This window comes from Bactrocera latifrons, unplaced genomic scaffold (genome assembly GCF_001853355.1).
Source record: "Bactrocera latifrons isolate USDA-ARS-PBARC rearing strain unplaced genomic scaffold, ASM185335v1 scaffold_361, whole genome shotgun sequence".
Lineage (NCBI taxonomy): Eukaryota > Metazoa > Arthropoda > Insecta > Diptera > Tephritidae > Bactrocera > Bactrocera latifrons.
The window spans coordinates 90,054-109,267 of record NW_017537003.1 but is presented as its reverse complement, the minus strand read 5'-3'; the positions used below and the strand labels follow the sequence as shown (position 1 = coordinate 109,267).

At 35.7% G+C, this 19,214-nt stretch overlaps 1 protein-coding gene across 2 annotated transcripts in view; it reads left to right on the top strand.

Moving 5' to 3' along the window:
- LOC108971875 (uncharacterized protein DDB_G0271670) overlaps positions 1-19,214 on the top strand; it is an 83,376-nt gene continuing 64,162 nt past the window's right edge. The window contains exons 1-3 of one of the 2 annotated variants that reach the window (XR_001993583.1): positions 1-87; positions 144-177; positions 245-360. The gene's annotated coding sequence lies outside the window, so the exon portion shown is untranslated. Of the gene's footprint in view, positions 88-143; positions 178-244; positions 361-19,214 lie in introns of those variants that run through there. The other variant, XM_018938198.1, reaches the window with a different exon arrangement.

Below are 19,214 nucleotides of genomic sequence, written 5' to 3'. Positions count from 1 at the left end.
AATAATAAGTGCACGTTTTGTTTCGCTGTTATATGGGGAAAATCTATTTTAAGTACTTTTGTCTAAATTTACCACGAGAAGGGGCAAGTAAGTAAAAAGTAAAATTTTTATTACAAATGAGATTTTACTTATCTATTTGCTAGGTTCAATATCCAAAATGAAAGGTCCAGTCTTCCGGTAAGTCGCTACCTAAACTATGGCACTTTTACTAATTGTAATTATGTGTTTTCGCAAAAAATTCAAGGACTAAAAAGAAAACCCGTCTACTCACTTTAAACACAAATCACACATTTATCCAGTAGGGTGAAACCAAATTTTTGTATGGAAGCTTTTTTTTAATAAAATATCGAAAAAAATTTACATTTTCGAACAATTATTTTATCATCACAATGGGGTTGATTTGTCAGGCGGCGTCATACGAATTATGGTTTGAGTTAATAGGTTGGGATCATACTTATAATTTTTAATGACAGCGTACACCATTTTTATGCAACAATTCACTATATTAGCAGTTTTTACTTGGCTTGTACCGTTTTTGTAAAAGTCCCAAATAATTCTTCTTTTTTGATGTGAACAGTATTTTCCCATTGCCAATTTATTGAAATTTGTAATAGTATTAACTACCTAAACACAACTTCGCCACTGCGAGTAGTTATTTGTTTTTTTGAGTACAACTGCGGTAAATTTCTGTCCATAGCTGTATAATATGGACACAATAGCTTCGGTGCTGCTGGGCGTGTGCAATGAGACTGTATTTGTTTAGCAGCCGTTTTTATACGACGCGTATTTTTATTAGAATCAAGGCTAAGGATTCTTTGAAAATGCTGCAGAAGCTGTCCAATCTAGAGAATAGCGCTCCAAATATAAGTCAAAATCGAAAAAGCAGTGAATTGTATGGAGCATTGGCTCAGGAGCCTATTTGGAAGTCTGTAGTAGTAATTTGTATTAAAATACGTGTTGCCTTAATTACCGTAGCTACCTGATATTAGGGAGCTTTGATTATGATATGACTGATGACTGATATATTAAATGAAATTTTGATTTTAAAGGATATGTAATATAATAAATATTTCCATATCTGAACTTATTATTTCCGTCGTTTTTGAATCTTTTTATTTTATCCTTAAAAATGCCGATAAACAATGAAACTCTTTTTGCCATAAATCATACTTCTAAACATAAAGACACTTGTGATAAGACAAACAACGAAACCCATTATACGCCAAAGTGTGTGCCTCCAAAGTAACGAACGCATTAAAATCAACAGATACTTAGAAAATCATAACAAAAATAACAATGCAGACAATAAGTAGTCATAACAAACAAGAAAGGAATTGAAGTACTAACAACTTGTAGAAATAACAAAAGCAACACTGCAAGATGTGCATATAGTAAAACGCATGAAGTGGCAGGTCTTGTAGACTTGCGGCAGCTTTTGGCGCAGATCTTTTAATGCGCAACTTGTGTGAGAAAGCAGCTGAGCGACGAAAGCGCAGGAAAGGTATTAAACAACGCATGACATTTGCATATTGCTTGTAAAAGATTAATATGCATATGAGTCCGATATGTAAAAAGCTAAGCAAATGCCGCCTCTTCGTAAGCTGCGGGCAGCGCATTGCGCAAATAAAAGAAGAAAGCTAAAAGGAAAAATGAAAGACATACTTCAAATACTATATGCCTTACAGGGGACAGGCGCCTCTCTTGCAAGCGCCTCGCTGAAACTGTGACTCACTTGACGGCAGCAAAGCCGCGAGGCTTTGATAGTTTTCCATTTTATCCAACTTTTGCTATTTTATATTGCATATTTCTTTACATATAGCCACGTGCATACATATATATGTTACAGTTTCAATTATGTCTCGTTTGTTTGCTAGCATATTTACATATTTTGCTGCCGAAGAGTGTGCTTGTGCTTCTCGTGCGTACCTCGCGTGTTTGCGCGCGAAAGTATGCCATATACTGTAATAATAAGGTAATTTATGTGCTGTTTGCTGGCTACTTGCTTGCCCTCAACATATGATGAAATTGTCAACATTATTGTTCTTTGTAGTGCTTCTTTTCGTTTTTTCGTGTTTGTGTTTGTGCTTGAGTTGTACCTGCCGGGGGAGGCAGAGGAAGAGGAAGACCTCCACTCCGTTGGAAGGACCAGCTGGAGAAGGACCTGGCTATCCAATTGGCGCCACGTAACGAAAAGAAGAAACGACTGGCGCACTGTTGTTAACTCGGCTATAATCGCGTAAGCGATGTCTACGCCAATTAAGAAGAAGAAGTTTGTGCTTGAGTTTAGTTTTATTGTAAGGCCGCTTGTGGAACCTATTAGAAACAGTGCTTTTGGTGTAATAAACTTTCAGAAATGCAATAAAATTATTTGTAAACGCACACACACTAGCCTCCTTATACGCACGCATATATGTACACCATACTGAAAACATCGAGTTGGAAGAAATCGGATAATAACCACGCCCACCTCCAAGGTTATGTTGAAAATCACTAAAAGTTCGTTAACCGACTTACAAAAAACCTCAGAAACACTAAATTTTACGGAAGAAATGGCAGAAGGAAGCTGCACCCAGGCTTTTTTTCTTTAATTGAAAATGGGCGTGGCCTCGCCACCTTTGGACCAAACAATTTCAATGAAATTCGGTATATAATATTTTCTTAACACCCTAATGACATGTACGAAATATGGGTGAAATCGGTTCACAATATAAGGCTATTTTCATTTCCATCTGATGCCTTCTCTGTATAATATATCCATTAGGAACCAATGATGATAGCGGAATAAAACTTTACATAAATACGGTATTTGAGCTGAGGTATTCCTTGTGGAAAAATTGTCGTGATCGGACTATAACTTTTCAATACAATTACAATAAATGAAAATACAATTCAATACTCAAAGTACACAAATTGATCTAATCTAATTAATTTTACAGCAAAATAAAAAAATATGTAAATGACGGATAATGAAATTTCCATTATCACTTTATCATGCGAGAGTATAAAATGTTCGGTGACACCGAACTTAGGTCTTCCTTACTTGTTAATTCATTAAAACGGTATCAGTTGTTTAAATTGGACAAAATACATACAACGAAATATCAATCAAGTAAATACACGGAGGAAAAATGGATCAGAAAGAATATTATAAGCTATTTTTTATTTGGCAACATATAAAACCTCATACTGAATTTACGATAATCGAACAGCAAACAGTATGTAGGTGTTAGTCAGGGTTGCCTTGGATTTTATACTGAATTCGGAAGTTAGCGCTCCATGCTTTTATGTTCTAGCCGATTTTAATATAACTCGCTATATTTTTAAATAAACGTAACAATGTAGATAATAAATTGAAAGAATTCATAGAAGTATTCTTTAAATTTCCGTTATAAACAGTTAAAGTAGCGAACTAAACAAGTTATCACAAAGTTTCTTGGAAAGTGAAATGCGGCAAACTCAAAGTCTATCTTGCACTCTCCTCTCCTGCAGTCATTGTAATCTGCCCCGGCCCACATCAAAAGGCACTATGTGACATGCAACACTATTGCGGCTCCGAGCAGAATCCATAAATACTTCACGAATTAGCTAATTAAAATTTAATTTCTGCATTTTATCGCTTTACTAGTTATCTAAAAGCCCGCTGTAACAAAGGCCGCACTGCTGACGGAAGTCGGTGAATATAAATTTTAACAACTTAACAACAACAATAATGCCAACAAATCACATTAACGTGATGAAAAGTCGAAGACAACAAAGTTGTATGTGCGCGGCGCTCATTTGCTGTGGAAAACTTTTGCAGTTTAGATTTTACAAATGCAACCGAAATACAATCCTTCGTAATTGTGGTGAATGCGCTTAACCGAAATTACGTTCGTGAGCTAATTAAGTGCTGAATATAAAGTAGCCAAATGCTTGAATAACAGTTTGGTTTTGGCTTTTGAATTTTTCGGTGTCGTGATACTTTTGGGAAAAAATGCGTTCTTAAGTGTAGGCGATAACTGTTAATTAAAGAAAAGAGAAGAGAATCGAATACCGTATGTTTAATGCGCCGCTATGCAACTTGAGTTCAACTCGCAAACGAGAGGTAATTTTTTAAAATCAATGCATCAAATATACGGTGATTTTCGAAAAAGATCAAGAATCAGTCATATAAAAGCTTCGCATGATAGTGGTATTTTATGAATATTAGTGATGACTTAATCAATTTGGTCTTTTTGCTTTGCTCTTCACTATTCGTTCACGCTCAATTAGTTTCCGATTGTCAACAATTTCCATGTGACTTTTTGCTTTTGTTACTTTTTAATCAATATCAACTTTGCACATTTTACGGTTTTGCTTGCTTTGCAGTTTCTGTGCAATATTTGGCTAACTAAACTGAGCAAATTGTGCGCGTTGTTGATTTCTATCTTCTTTTCTCGCTTTTATTAACCAGCACTTGTCAAAGACAATTTCTTCTGGTAGCCTATTTTTTATATTCTTGTAACAGTTGATACACAGAGAATAACAATTTTGGACACCTAACGCTTGTTCGTATCACCTCAAACTAATCAAAATAGATATACAGTTTTCATATAACCTGACTGCCTGACTTTTCCGGAAAATATCATTATAGTTTGGCACGAATTTTCCCAAAAGAAAATGTGGGAGACCCTATAAAGTATATACTATAACATAAATGAGTAAATGATCAGCCTGATGAGCTGAGTCGACTGTCTGAATCGAAATCAAGTTCTTCGGTACAACTAGAGTTAGCGTTTTTTCTTGTTTTTCAAACACGACTGAAGCAGATATCAATAAGTTTCAGAACTCTCGTCACCCGTAGATATGCTCTTGCACAGCAATATTCTTAGATAAAATTCTATCAAAAGGTGCATAAAAATAAAAAGTAAGGATTAAAGCCAGGAAAGTACCTTCAGACACATAAGGGCTGTTAAGGGCATTATTCGCGCAGAATTTTATCTCGTTATATTAATTGCTTCTTGATTTGTATACTCGAGAGGAAAAAATTATTTGGAATTTAAAAATGTATTACATGGGAAGTAGGCATTTCTATACGCAGATTTATCCTCCTTCACATTGTCACAAATCAGGGGAATGTCACATATCGAATTTGGTTCAAATCGGTAAGGCGGGTCTCGCGATATCTGCATTCACCTGAAAGTGAACGTTGGCCCGCCCATCGTTCAATTTTGAACCCGACTCAGATGAACGAACTTGTTTTGCAGCTCTTAAATTTTTTCTGTGCCTTTCAAGACGTTATCTTGCTTTAAAACTCGTTCAACTAGTCCAAACTTGGCAACACTTTTTTTAAATTTTTTTTTTAAAACATCAAGATATATTTTGTTCATTATTTAAGTACTTCATATACTGAAATTTTACAACGCCTGAATTTGCGTACACATCATAACACCTCCACCTTTACCATAGGTACGAGGTTTTATATATTCAGTGCTGTTACAATTTTCCTCAAAACAAGCTTACGACCTTTTATACTAAAAATGCAGAACTTACTCTCATCTACAAAAAAAACCTTTTTTCCAAAACTATGGATGCTTTTTATGTGCTATTTTGCAAAAGCCATCATCTTAAGTAAATACCCTTGATATGATGGGCTCTCTACCTGCCACTCTGCCGTGAAATTTGGATTGCTGTCAGTCATGGATTACAGTTATTATCTTGCTCTATTCTCTTTCAGTTAGTTTTTGGATGTTCAGAAATTGGACTCATAACTTTTTGTTTGCTATTAATTTTTTACTACTCTCGGAACTGAGGAGTAGTATCTCTCAACAGTTTTTGGATTTCTCGATAACTTTTGCTATTTTGCCAAAAACTAATAACGGTTTTTCTTTCCCCAGTATACTTGTATATTTTGTTTCGTTTCTGATCCATAATAAAAAATAAAAATAACTCCGGTGATTATATACTTTTTAGATGTGCTATCAAACACGCTAATTGTATTATCTTTTATCTTTTACAGTAAAATTTATGTATAAACTTATCACTTATCCCTTTTTTACATCAACCGTCAAGGAAGTAGCACGTGCCTGTGCACATTTACTACATTGGGGACCCGAGTGATCAAAACGAGATCATCGGCGGATACTGTAAGCGACGTGGAGCAGCTTCCACCGCAAAATACTCCACCACGAATTCCACTGCCGGCGATGTCTGAGGATAGCATTGAGGCTTACTTTTACTCGCTGGAGTTTTGGTTTGAAGCCTCACGTGTTTTCTCTGATACAGCCAAATTCAACATAGTACTTGCACTGTCTCTTATACACATCTAGATGTGTATAAGACAGCTGTTTTTTGTTTACAATTGCATTGTGACACAGTTCAGGGCGCAAGATGTCTTCAAATTTTATACAAAGAATCTTTTGAACTCTTAAAATTCGGATTATTTAATAAGCACATACCTTCAATAAAGCCCATTTTCTGAATAGCAGAACTTATTTTAAATTCAATTTTTTGTTGCTTTTTAAATTTTGTTTAGGCATTTTATAAGTAGAAATTTCATTGAATTTAAAATGTAAACAATGAACAGCTGTTTGTGTAAAAATAAGCATATAACCATCAATACGGGATGTTCACGGATCATAGAGGTTATTTTTAATCTAATAACCACATAACCCGATAACCACCTTACCGTGAACAGCCTAATAGTACTTTGCAAAATTACTAGAGATGCGTCATCTTATTGATGATACACCAGCAACTTTGTCCGTTTTAGTTACAGTCTCGCAGGGTATACTTGGTGCAGATTTCTTAAATCATGGCTTGATCGTCGATTCACAAGGTCAACGTCTCGTGGACCGAAACACCCTGGTAAAAACATCGTGTTTAGTAGCACAACATAGACATCCAACGAATATATCAACTATAAATTTTACGCAAAATTTTTCGGATATTTTAAAGGAATTCTCCGACACACATGTCCATCCCGACTTGGTATACGTACAAACACGTCAGTAGTTCATCATATTTCAACTACTGGCCCACCAGTATGCGCACGACCACGACGCTTACCATTGGAAAAACTCGCAGCCTTCTTGCAGAATTTGAACTCCTGATCAAGCTCGGTATTTGTCGTCCTTCGAATAGCAGCTGGKCCAGTCCCTTGCATTTAGTTCGCAAAGCCGACGGCTCTTGGAGACCCTGTGGTGACTATAGGVGTTTGAATGCTAACACGATTCCTGACCGCTACCCGATACCATTCCTTCAAGATTTTTCAACAATCCTACCAGATAAAATTATATTTTCGAAAATAGATTTGCAGAAAGCGTTTCATCGGTTTAAACTTTTTGAGTTTACTCACATGACGTTCGGATTAAGGAACGCTTCCAGCGTTTAATTAATGAAATACTTCGAGGCTTGAATTTTACATTTGCGTATTTAGATGATGTTTGCATCGCATCAAAATCGATTGATGAACACAAACAACATCTTCGTATTGTATTTAACCGCTATCCAGATTATAATTTAACGATCAATGTTGCCAAATCGCAATTCGGAATATCACAACTCGATTTTTTAGGTCATTCAATTACGAAAGACGGTATTCGAACGTTGTCAAGCCGCGTCGGAGCACCAACAAACATGAAACCGCCCAAGATTGCAAAAGAGCTTAAACGTTTTTTGGCAATGCTCAACTTTTATCGGAGATTTCTTCCAAACGTCTTAGAGTTACAAGGCCCTCTATTCGACATGATTCCTGGGAATAAGAAAAACGACAGCACCATCTTAAATTGGAATGAAGATACTAAACGCCATTTTGAGGCTGCGAAAGCTCAACTAACAAACTGTGTTATGTTAGCTCATCCACTACCTGATGTAGAACTTTCATTGTGGGTAGATACATCCGATTTTTCAGCTGGAGCAGTTTTAAATCAAATGGTAGATGACAAACTTCAGACAATAGGATTTCTCTCAAGAAAGTTTTTATCAGCTGGAATGCGATACAGTACGTATGACCGTGAGTTGACCGCGCTATACTTATATTCGCATTCCGACAACAACATAAGGCTTCAGATCGTCAAGTTAGGCAATTTTATATCGCAAATCGCTACTGATATCCGCCATGTCCAAGGTAAAAGAAATGTAACCGCTGATCTATTATCGCGAATTCAATCACTTACGACCGCCATTATTGACTACGACGCCGTCGCCGTAGACCAAGAGAACGATGAGGAGGTACTAGCACACCTAAATGGCAGCATTCGACACTCACTAAAATTAAAATCTTTTATATTACCTCCAAGTACTAAAAAGGTTTTTTGTGATATATCCACAGGACGAATTCGTCCCTTTGTAACATCAAAATTTCGACAAACTTTTCTTAGGGCTACACACAATCTGTGGCACCCCAGCACGCGCGCTACTGTCAAGATGATGGTCGACAGATTCGTTGGCCAGGCATTGCGAAAGATAGTAGATCTTTTGCTAGATGTTGCATACAGTGAAAAGGGTCTAAAGTCATTTGACACAACAAAAGCTTATTCCAACGCAGAATAAATCCCAGTAGCCGATTCGGACATCTGCATATTGACATTGTCGGACCGTTTCCAATATCGGATGACAACCGATATTGCTTAACCATAATCGATCGATTTAGACGATGGCCAGATACCATTCCGATTCCCAACATGACCGCTCCAGTTGTAACAAAGGCCTTGCTAACCGGCTGGATTTCCCGTTTTGGAGTACCCATCGACATTTAAAAACAACGCCGTGTCATCCACAATGTATTGGACTAATAGAACGATGGCATCGCACCTTGAAATCTGCCATTTTATGTCATAAAGTGGATCAGTGGACGACCTATTTGCCTCTTATACTACTTGGACTGCGCTCAACATATAAAGACGACATCGGGTTCACTCCTTCTGAATTGGTATATGGAACATCATTACGATTGCCTTCGGAGCTTTTCATCGAACAACCCAGCAGCCAGAGCCAAACAGAAGTCTTAGTGGAGCTGCGTCCTGTAAGTACAGCCTGGCACACTAACCAAAAAGTTTTCGTTCATGGCGATCTCAAATCTTGTAATCATGTCTTCATCCGCGATGATTCAGTCAGACCGTCATTATCAGCACCTTATATGGGACCCTACAAAGTTTTGAGCCGCTCACCTAAGTATTTCGAAGTGGAGAATAAAGTTAAAGTTTCCATCGATCGACTAAACCCAGTTTTCATCACACCACCGACTCTCTAGGAGGAGGGTACTGTGGCAACATCATTATTAATAATTAATTTTGAATTCTTAATGCAACCATGCGTTTTGACATTCTGTTTACTCTTTATTCTATTCTACCAACCGTCAGGTGTGGAATATAATGCTCGCGACAGACTGCAAACGACATCTGTCAAATATTAAAATACACACGTTCTTATGGACGGACCTATTTTGATACCTGTACGACTACACGACGGCAGGCCGACAGTTGTCGTTCTCGCTAACTTCAATTTTATCCTATATTTGCCAACGACAGTAGGACGACAGTAGAGTTGACAGTAGAATGGAAGATAGAGAGATGAGGTAGAGTGGTGACGCCACTAATATGTAAAATGTAATATTACTCAAAGCTCTAACAAACCCGACGTTATTTTACAAACAAAAGCATAAAATAGCTCTGTTACATCATTTATAATAACAATTGATAATTTAAAACAAATAAATTTACCTATTTACTTATATTTGCTTAAAAATTTCACTTTGAACAAAATATTAAAATTTCCTTGAAGTGCAAGGTATTAGTATGGCCCCAGCGAAATTGTGTACATGCAGAATGGACAACTCCGTTGTTTTGTGTACTGCCGGCCATTGTTATGTTGCTGCCCTCTCACAAACGTTCATGTAGTAGGATTCATAACGCCGTTTTCAGTTCACAGTCGTGCTGCTGCAGTCTGTCGCGAGCATTGTGTTCCGCACATCAAGGAAGTAGCATGTGCCTGTGCACATTTACGAGTACTACAAGTATAATCTCAAACGCGATTCACCCTTGCAGCATTGAACCATAGAATGTTAAAGCGAAGGTTTGATTTTATTGTTATTGCGCCATTGTGGATATGGTTTTTATGCAACAGCAATCTCGACTGTTGTAAATACGAACGTTAACAAGCAACACATATAGGAAATGGGTCGTACAGAGCACAACAAAATAGTAATAAGCAAATAACTGGAACACAAAGTGGAATAAGTCCTTAAATTCTCTAAAAAAAAACAGCGTTGTCTTGGTTCAGCACAACTGTTTTGCCAATTGCGCTGCAAAATGTTATTGCAAATTGCGGCCGTAGTGCCGCAACAACAACGTTGCAAAATTAAATACAAACAGCGAATGCCTGGCGACCGACCGACATGTCACAGCGCTCCAACGGCATAGTGACGCATACCTTTTTCCGCACTTGAGATCTGCATACATTAAGCGCACATACAGACACAATCGCATAGAGCGTTGCCACACATGCGTTCATATACAGGCATATTTAGCTGCATTTGAACTTTAACTGCATTATAAAAATTTGCATATGCTGCGCCACGCATGCGAATACCGTTATTACGAGTTTAAACGCACACATTAAATACTTGAAATTATTCATGCGCGCTTTTATTTAATTCCAGTGAAGTGAACCGTAAGTGAGTTGTTGTTCCTACGGCAAGAGGAGCAGCAGTGTCGCAATAATTGTGGCGCTTTGACACACACACACACACATTCGTTTATAAAACAAATGTATATGCAATTTTATGATAACTGCGCAATTTCAGATTTATTACGATTGTTAAATTTACGCAACTTTTAATTTCAAGTCCGATATTATTTTCCAATAATGGCATTCTACAGCAGCATATTTCCATTTATTGGCATAAAATAACGTTATTTGTACAAATTACTGTAATGATTAAATACTTGAAAGTATTGACAGTATCATATCAATTACTTTCGGATACACGTTTGCATTGAGGAAACTCTTATACACACATAAGAACACTTGGAATGTTACCGACAAATTAATGCAAATTATTAAAATACAAATGTAACTCTTCTCGGTATATGAAGATCGAATAATATAAGCATGTCTCTAACATATTGAATCCAACAGACAAATGGAACAAATCAACTGGGTTGATTTAATAAAAAAAAACCCTGAAAGATTAGAAAGGGTAGTGTTAGAGTAAGAAGGACTATTTTAGTTATTAATAAATAATAATATAATATTGTCTTAAATATTTCGGAATTTGGCAACCCTAGTGTTACAATCTGGCAACTCGCAACTTTGTAGTAAAGTTTGACTTTTTCATGTTATGTGTGGAACACAATGCTAGCGACAGACTGCAGCAACACGACAGTGAACTGAAAACGGCGTTGTGAATCCTACTACATGAACGTTTGTGAGAGGGCAGGAACATAGCAATGGCCGGCATGTACACAAAACAACGCAGTTGTCCATTTTGCATGTACACAATTTCGTTGTGGCCATACTAATACCTTGAACTTCAATGAAATTTTAATATTTTGTTCAAAATGAAATTTTTAAATAGGTAAATTTATTTGTTTTAAATTATCAATGGTTATTATAAATGATGTCACAGAGCTATTTTATGGTTTTATTTGTAAAATAACATCAGTTTTGTTAGAGCTTTGAGCAATTTTACATTTTACATATTAGTGGCATCACCACTCTACCTCATCTCTCTATCTTCCATTCTACTGTCAACGCTACTGTCGTCCTTCTGTCGTTGGCATAGGGCATATAGGATAAAATTGAAGTTAGCGAGAACGACAACTGTCGGCCTGCCGTCGTGTAGTCGTACAGGTGTCAAAATAGGTCCGTTCATAAGAACGTGTGTATTTTAATATTTGACAGATGTCTTTTGCAGTCTGTTGCGAGCATTGTATACCACACATTACACATACTCAGAATATTAAGACATATTTATGTTTGTATACCATACAGTAACTCAAATAACCGAAATATAAAAGGCAACCTACGAATTTAAAGTTAGTGTTCAGTCCATAAAAAGCGATAATAAAATATATAATCGTGATTACATATGTATAGTGTTACACTTGAACACTTGGAATTATTTAACTAGTCGGGTAACACGTTTCCTGGAGGTCTGAAAGCAAAACAGAAATCGCACGGGTCCAATATGAAGAATAAGAATCCAATACGATGAAAGTGGCGTTGTTTGGTGAAATAACATATTGTTCAAATCCAACAAAAACTGTTCAAGTTCCTAGGTACCGAATATTTTGATTCAAGTATCTATTGTTGACTTTTGACCGAAAATATCGGTCAATATGTGATATATATAATTTAAATTCAGGTATAATCCTTTTCTGACTATGATATGTCTGTATGTCAAAAATGGGTTGAATCGGGTAATTTTTCCCCTTAGCCCCCATATTCCTAATATACAAATTTTTGAACATCCGGGTATCGCCTATATCGGCTAATTTGTGAGTTATCTCAATAAAATTAGAAATCGTGTTTTACTAATAATAGTTTATATTTGTGCTCATCATAGATACATATATGTAATATAACTACATACATATGATTGGTGATTGTACGTGAGATACATACCTTAATGAGACCCTGTGAACATTTTTTAAGTATGGGGCATGATAGCAGTTAATAGATAAAATCGAGTCCATACTACTCCATCTCTCATAACTACGTATAATTATTTCCGTTTTTCTAACAAATCTTATGTCGAATTAGTCGGTGTATAAGTTATATAGAATATAAATACATATATATAAAATTACTGAGATTCTGATTCTCTGGTTGGCGTATTACATCTTAAGGTATTGACATGGCTTTAAATCCTGCACGTTGCAAGAGTATAAAATTTTTTATTGCTCTCGAACTTAGCCCTTCCTTACTTGTTAAAAGTAGATTCGCGGGAGTCCAATGTTTCGACTGTTCTTTTGTGTGTCGATATTCCATACATTATACCAACGCAGTCTTTTAAGATGCCTAATTTCTCAGCAAACCGCGTATTCAAGATTTATTATACAGTAAACTCATCCTTACCCTCAATTTCGGATTGACAAAAGCAAACACTTTGGTTTGACAAGTAAAAATTCGATAATAAGGTGCCAGATCTTGTGCGAGTGGAAGCAATTTGCAAATATCGTCTATACGTATAAGAACATAAAACATGTCAATGCTGTCAATATATTGCATAATACCAAATATGATACATCAATGAAGGTATGTATGCTTTCCGATTAAGTTACTATTGAAACAAACTATTTCTGAGGTAAGGTGGGGCTATAAGAGATCTCATTCGGACAGCTGAGAATGCCAGTCCGCTTTGTTATCTAAACTTCTATATATTGGATCTAAACGCCTTACAAATCGACAAAGCGCCTTGAGGTTGTCCCAAATATGTTGAGGTTGTCAGTGTCGGTAATGCTCTTGAATCGCCGAAGATAAGACTGCCAGGATATTTCAACCTCAGTTTTGTAAAGGCGGGGCTATAAGGAAGAAGAAATTGTTTGGATGTTTTCACTTTATCCTTCACCATACAACTTTGACAACTTGCGTCCGCCAAGATTTTGTCTAATCAAACGTGTTGAAGAGGATGATTTTTTTCTAATCGAATCATATATCAAAATAAGTAATTCCTAAATCGCATATTGAAAAAGATATTGACGCTGTAACTGTTTCCTTTATGCATACAAACAATAAAATCTCCTAACTGTCATTAATATTTCAAATATGCATATGTATTCGCATTTTAGGTTTTCCGATCCCTTATGTGACCGTTATATGTCAATAAGTGAAAACGCTTGTCCTCCCCACTGACTAAGTGTTGCAAGAATTCATTGCTTTAGCAAAATTAAGTTACTTACATATGTAATTTCCGTGCACAGCAATTGCAAAAACAATTCATTTATTATAGCACCTTTAATGGATCTGCGTATATCTGTGTCTATACGCTTAGGTATGTAAGTGTGTGTAACACAAATCCTCAGTTGCTGCTAATTCATTTACGCAATCATAATAAAGCACACAAATCCCAATAGTGGGATGGGCGGAAGTGGGACAAAGGCATTATGCGACATTCGCAAATGCTACGCTGAGAATTTTATTGCCATTTTGCGGTTCGTGCGCATTTGACAAACTCAATGTGGTCATTGTAATGCTGCTTTATGTGTTCAGTCTTTTAGAGCAGATGGTGAATGTAGTCCAAAAGAGTGCCGGTGTTCATGATGTAACGAAACTGGAATATCGTAAATCTTGGTTGTTTTAGATAAGGTGGAGTATAATTTTCAATAGAGTGCTCTGGAGTCATCTGTACTCTTAAATTAATTTGTAAAATGTTTATGGTAATTTAAGTATTGAGTAGCAAATAGTTTATTTGCATATATATCCAATGTTTTCTGTTATCGGCATAAAAAAAATTTGAAATTGCAAAATAATAGTACAGTTTTTGTTTTCTAGTTCCGGACTGTGCCAGGAGAAATTAAAATAAAATCACTCTTCATCTTTCATTCTACTTTGGTGAAGCTTTAAAAGTCATCTACTGTTGGAACGTCTCCACAAGTATTTTATTATAATATCCATACCTCATAGAAGGGTAAACCTTGACTATTGGAAATAAAATATTTTATGTCTTAGACGAATAAGCGTTAGCAACAGCTTTCAGGCGACATCGGCTTTGTGCGAATATAATATGTGGATCGAAAGTAAATAACTGAAAGAATCTTTGGTTTTTAACGTAGTACAACCAGATTATGTCCTAAGGCACCTATTTGATTACTATATATTTCTAACGTCTATTTCGATTCTGCTTCGACGACCATCGTGGTTTAATAGATAGTGGAACGCACTAGCATTTATGAGTTCGAACGCAATTGCAGACCAATAACGATGTATTCCTAATAGGGCAAGCGGTGTGGCCGCCAAAGGTTCCATCAGTGGACTGTTCACATGGGTGGGACTAGAAGGAACTGTTACCAAGTACCTAGCCGAGGTGAAATCATAATATATTTATATATTCCGTTACCAATATTACAACCAATGTTCAGCTGAAAATTTTCTATATAAAGAATCGTCGTGACCATGGCTGCGGCCAGCTGCTTCCTTGAATGCTTTCATACAAAACAAACATATGATGATATTCCGCTCCATTTTGCAGCTTTCTTATGGCTTATTTTCATAGTGTGTATATAATTGTACTCGCACGAACATTCCGTAGCCTTCCTTCGGCGCAGGTATGTGTACATATGTTTGTGTGAGATTTCTCCATAAACAGTGACCTGGTGGTTTCTCCTTTACATAAAAATATACATACAAAAGAAAAAAATGTTCTCCATACTCTAGAAGGAGCTTCGTTAATAGCCTTATCATTCAAATCCTGGTCAGTCATACAAAGAGGTAAAGCTTAATGTACACTCATACAAATAAAGATTTAAGAATTTCTATCCTTAAGCAAGCATTTGCATTACGCCAAAATACCAGAGACTTGCTGCTTAAAGAATTTTTGCAAGGATTTAATGATATTAAAAACGAATATACAATAATGAGTTTAAGGGGACAAATTGATATAAACTGCAAGTGAAATAAAAGCGCTCAGGGAGAGGGAGGGAAAGTAGGAAGTAATGAAAATAAGATGCCGATAGATAAATGTAAAGTTGTTGAATCAGCAGAGAAATATAGATATCCTTTCTGAAGAAATACCAATACAATTCAAATAGTTGCTATGAAATGGAATACAAAATGTTCGCAAGTACATTAAGAGAAGTTCGTTTGCACTTATGCACCTCAATTACCTAATTTAATTAAATTCTACTCATTATAAATTTAATTAATTCACTTCATATTAATTGAAAAATTTAAAATTTTGAAAATCAAGTCATTTTAAATAAAAAGTAAAAAAAAATTTTTTTTATAGATCTGTGTTTAATTTAGAAATATTAATTGATATGCAGTTAATTAAGCTCTCAGGTACAAGCACAACTATTCGACTAGCTTTTGCCAGTTTGTAGACTATAGCTAGTTCAGAGGCAAAGCATCATATAGAAAGCATGAATTTTGCATATATAAAACTAGCGGTAGCTGCTTTTGCAAAAAGTTGTGCAAATTTTGCCGCTATAGTAGCTACCTGTGATGTTAAAATACAATACAAAGAAGTATTATATCTGGATTCATATACCATACATCCGTATACCCATTTTAGTATTCACTTTTGACTCTAGCCTTGGATCGCATATTTAATATTGCAACAAGTCGAAATGCTATTATATAGTATATAACACGATTATATATAAATATCCATACCATCCATACCATATCCATATACCATATATATCCATGGCTTTAGCAGTGTCTTTTTGCGCTATACTATAAGTGCATACACATATAGATTTGTACGCTTACGCCTCTGGGGTAGCATTTAAAAAAGCCATTTTTGCGGCGGCGCATATGCCCCACAATTGTTGCCACCTTTTGCAGTAGCCTAACTGTATAAAAGTTTAAAATGTTGCTGTAGTAAAGCATTTTGCATAAATTATTTGCGGCGTGGCAGAAACGAACGTGACGTTCTCACGAAAGCCACTACAGAACAAAACTTATAAAGTATGAGTGCATGAGTACATTTGCAAATGCCCAATGAGAAAAACGAGTGGCAGCTTTTCTTGACTTTTCGGTGTGAACTCTTATTCCAAAATAAACAAATTTCTCATCGAAAGGAAAATTTCTCTGCATACATTTGCACTTATATGATCCTGCATTTTACTGGCTACATCAACTTCCTTGATACTAATTCACCTTCTCCGCAGGGTATGCATATAATTATATAACCTCTCATATTGCCTTTTATCCATTGTACAATATGTGCAAGGAAATGCGCTTTAACCACTCGTCACTCACCACTGCAGTATGCGCTCACTCACACACAAGCATATCAATTGGGCTTCCGGTTCCGGTTTTAATGCGGGTTTTCATAGCGTACACTCGCCAACAGCCACATTGACAGCGTTGATGACGTCGGTCCGCGGTTGCCTCCGCTTTTCTCCGCTCTCACCTTCAAGCGGGCATAATGCACATTACATAATGTGCCGGTTGGTCGATCAGCAGTATTTCTTGGTGTAGCGGGCGCTGTTGCGTGGGTTTGTAAATGTATGTAGACCACAAAATCCCACCTGAAGTCAATTTCTAGTTCATTGTTTGACTTTATACTGTAAAGATGCAAGATATATGGGTATAATAACCCATTAGGGCAGTCGGCAGGGTTCATCTAATAACAACACCAAATACATATCTATTTTTTTATGGAATAGTTAAGCTATTCAGTAGTTTTTGATAAATTTCTTTTAAAGTGATAATAACTTGCTGTCGATGCTTGCTTTAGCTTTTAGCATTACTTGTGATGTCAATACCAACTTCTTCTTTTGTGGTTGAAATTTGAAAAGGAATTGAATATCTTAATATAACTTTATACTTACTGTTTTGCAAAATGAATGTTAGTATACAGATTTTAATGCAGTGTTTTCGTTATGTCAAATTAAATGAGAAAAAAATAGGAAAAAGAAATGAAATGACTTCAGTCTTCAGATTCATGTCTACGATTGTTAGTGAACTTGAGCTAAAGCATTTCACGAAAAACCCTAGTTTTTGACTTTAGTTATGTCATGACCTCATGACAATCAAAAATTTTTCTTTATGCTGACAAATTTTAAGTAATAATGCAATGAACTGAAAACATTTTAACTGAAAGTGTTCTGATTAATATTACTGCGTCAAGATTTTTACAAATACACTTCAATACGTCTTGATGTACATATATTATGCGATAGGTGTGGTTCTATAAGTTGCAAGACAGCTTTTGAGAGCTAATTTTTAAAATATACAAATATTCATGGACTAATGCTAAACAGTCTTGGAACCGTATGCACAAAGTACACTTTCAGGTTAAAATGTAAAGCAGCAAAATAAACTGTAATAAATTTCGGTTCGGTTTAATTATGTATTACAAAGTAAGGTAGCATACGTAAGAGACATATGTCCTTCTTAACTCCCATATCCCCTGTTGCGAAGATCAGATCTTTAACGTAATCTGACAAAAATATCATTTGCAATAATTGAAGTGGCAAGTGTAACAAATGCAGAGGTCGTGCCTCGCTGAAGGCTTGGGGGATAAGAATATTGCAAAATTAAATGAACTGATGGAATTAAAATGGCATTATATAGGCAGTAGACATGATTAATCTTTATAAATAAAAATTACGTGTCGCATTGTTTGTCCGCGATGGACTCCTAAACTCCTGAAACTATTAAACGGATATCTCCACTAACCATGCAGATTTGATATTTATTAAGTGTAAGCGCATAACTCTAGGCCACTCTGGCCACAAGATCTGGTAACCAGACACTAAGAAAGCAGCCTTAAATTCTTTATTCTTTCTAATGAAATTTAATTATATGAGCATATTCAAAATTCAATCTCAAGTGCAATCTCTTGGATTCTTATATCGACGAAAATGTATTCGCCTTTATTCGTAAATGACATTTTCACTGTATTCAATAGTTATATTATATGAATAATAGTATAAAATGTATACCACTGCAACGCCGGTTCCCCTAGTGAGTAATAAGATTATATTGAGCACCAATATTAAAGATATTCTAAATACTACTTAGATTCCACAATACACTTACTTATGTCTGAAAGCAGAAGACAACGCTGTTATAAAATTTTTACTTTTATTAAATTTTATTGTTTTACTTTATTAAAAGTTACATAAAATAGGTAATTGATGATTACTAAGCAATTGCAATACCTGCTATGCGTAAGTTAAAAAAAAGATAGAGAATAAATTGGACGGGTCTTAAAAAATGCATAAAATGATTAAGAAAAGAGTATTAAAAACTTTTGATAAAACTCATAGCTGTTCTGGCTCTTTGAAAAGTTTTTAAGGTTAATCTTACAATAATATGCTTTCGTACTTATACGATGATACAAATTGCATATACCTATAGGGTATAGTTTAAAGACTTACTTTTGAAACTTCCCATAATTCAAATGAACTTTCCAGTTTGAAAAATAATACAAAATAGGTCAAAAAGCTATGGTACATATGTATATGAAGAAACTACCACAAGAGGGCTTGTAGCGGTACTCATTTTGGGGACATTAAGAGTGACGGCCTGGCAGCATTCTACCTAAAATAATTTCAAACCATTGTTGAACGCAGCCGCTT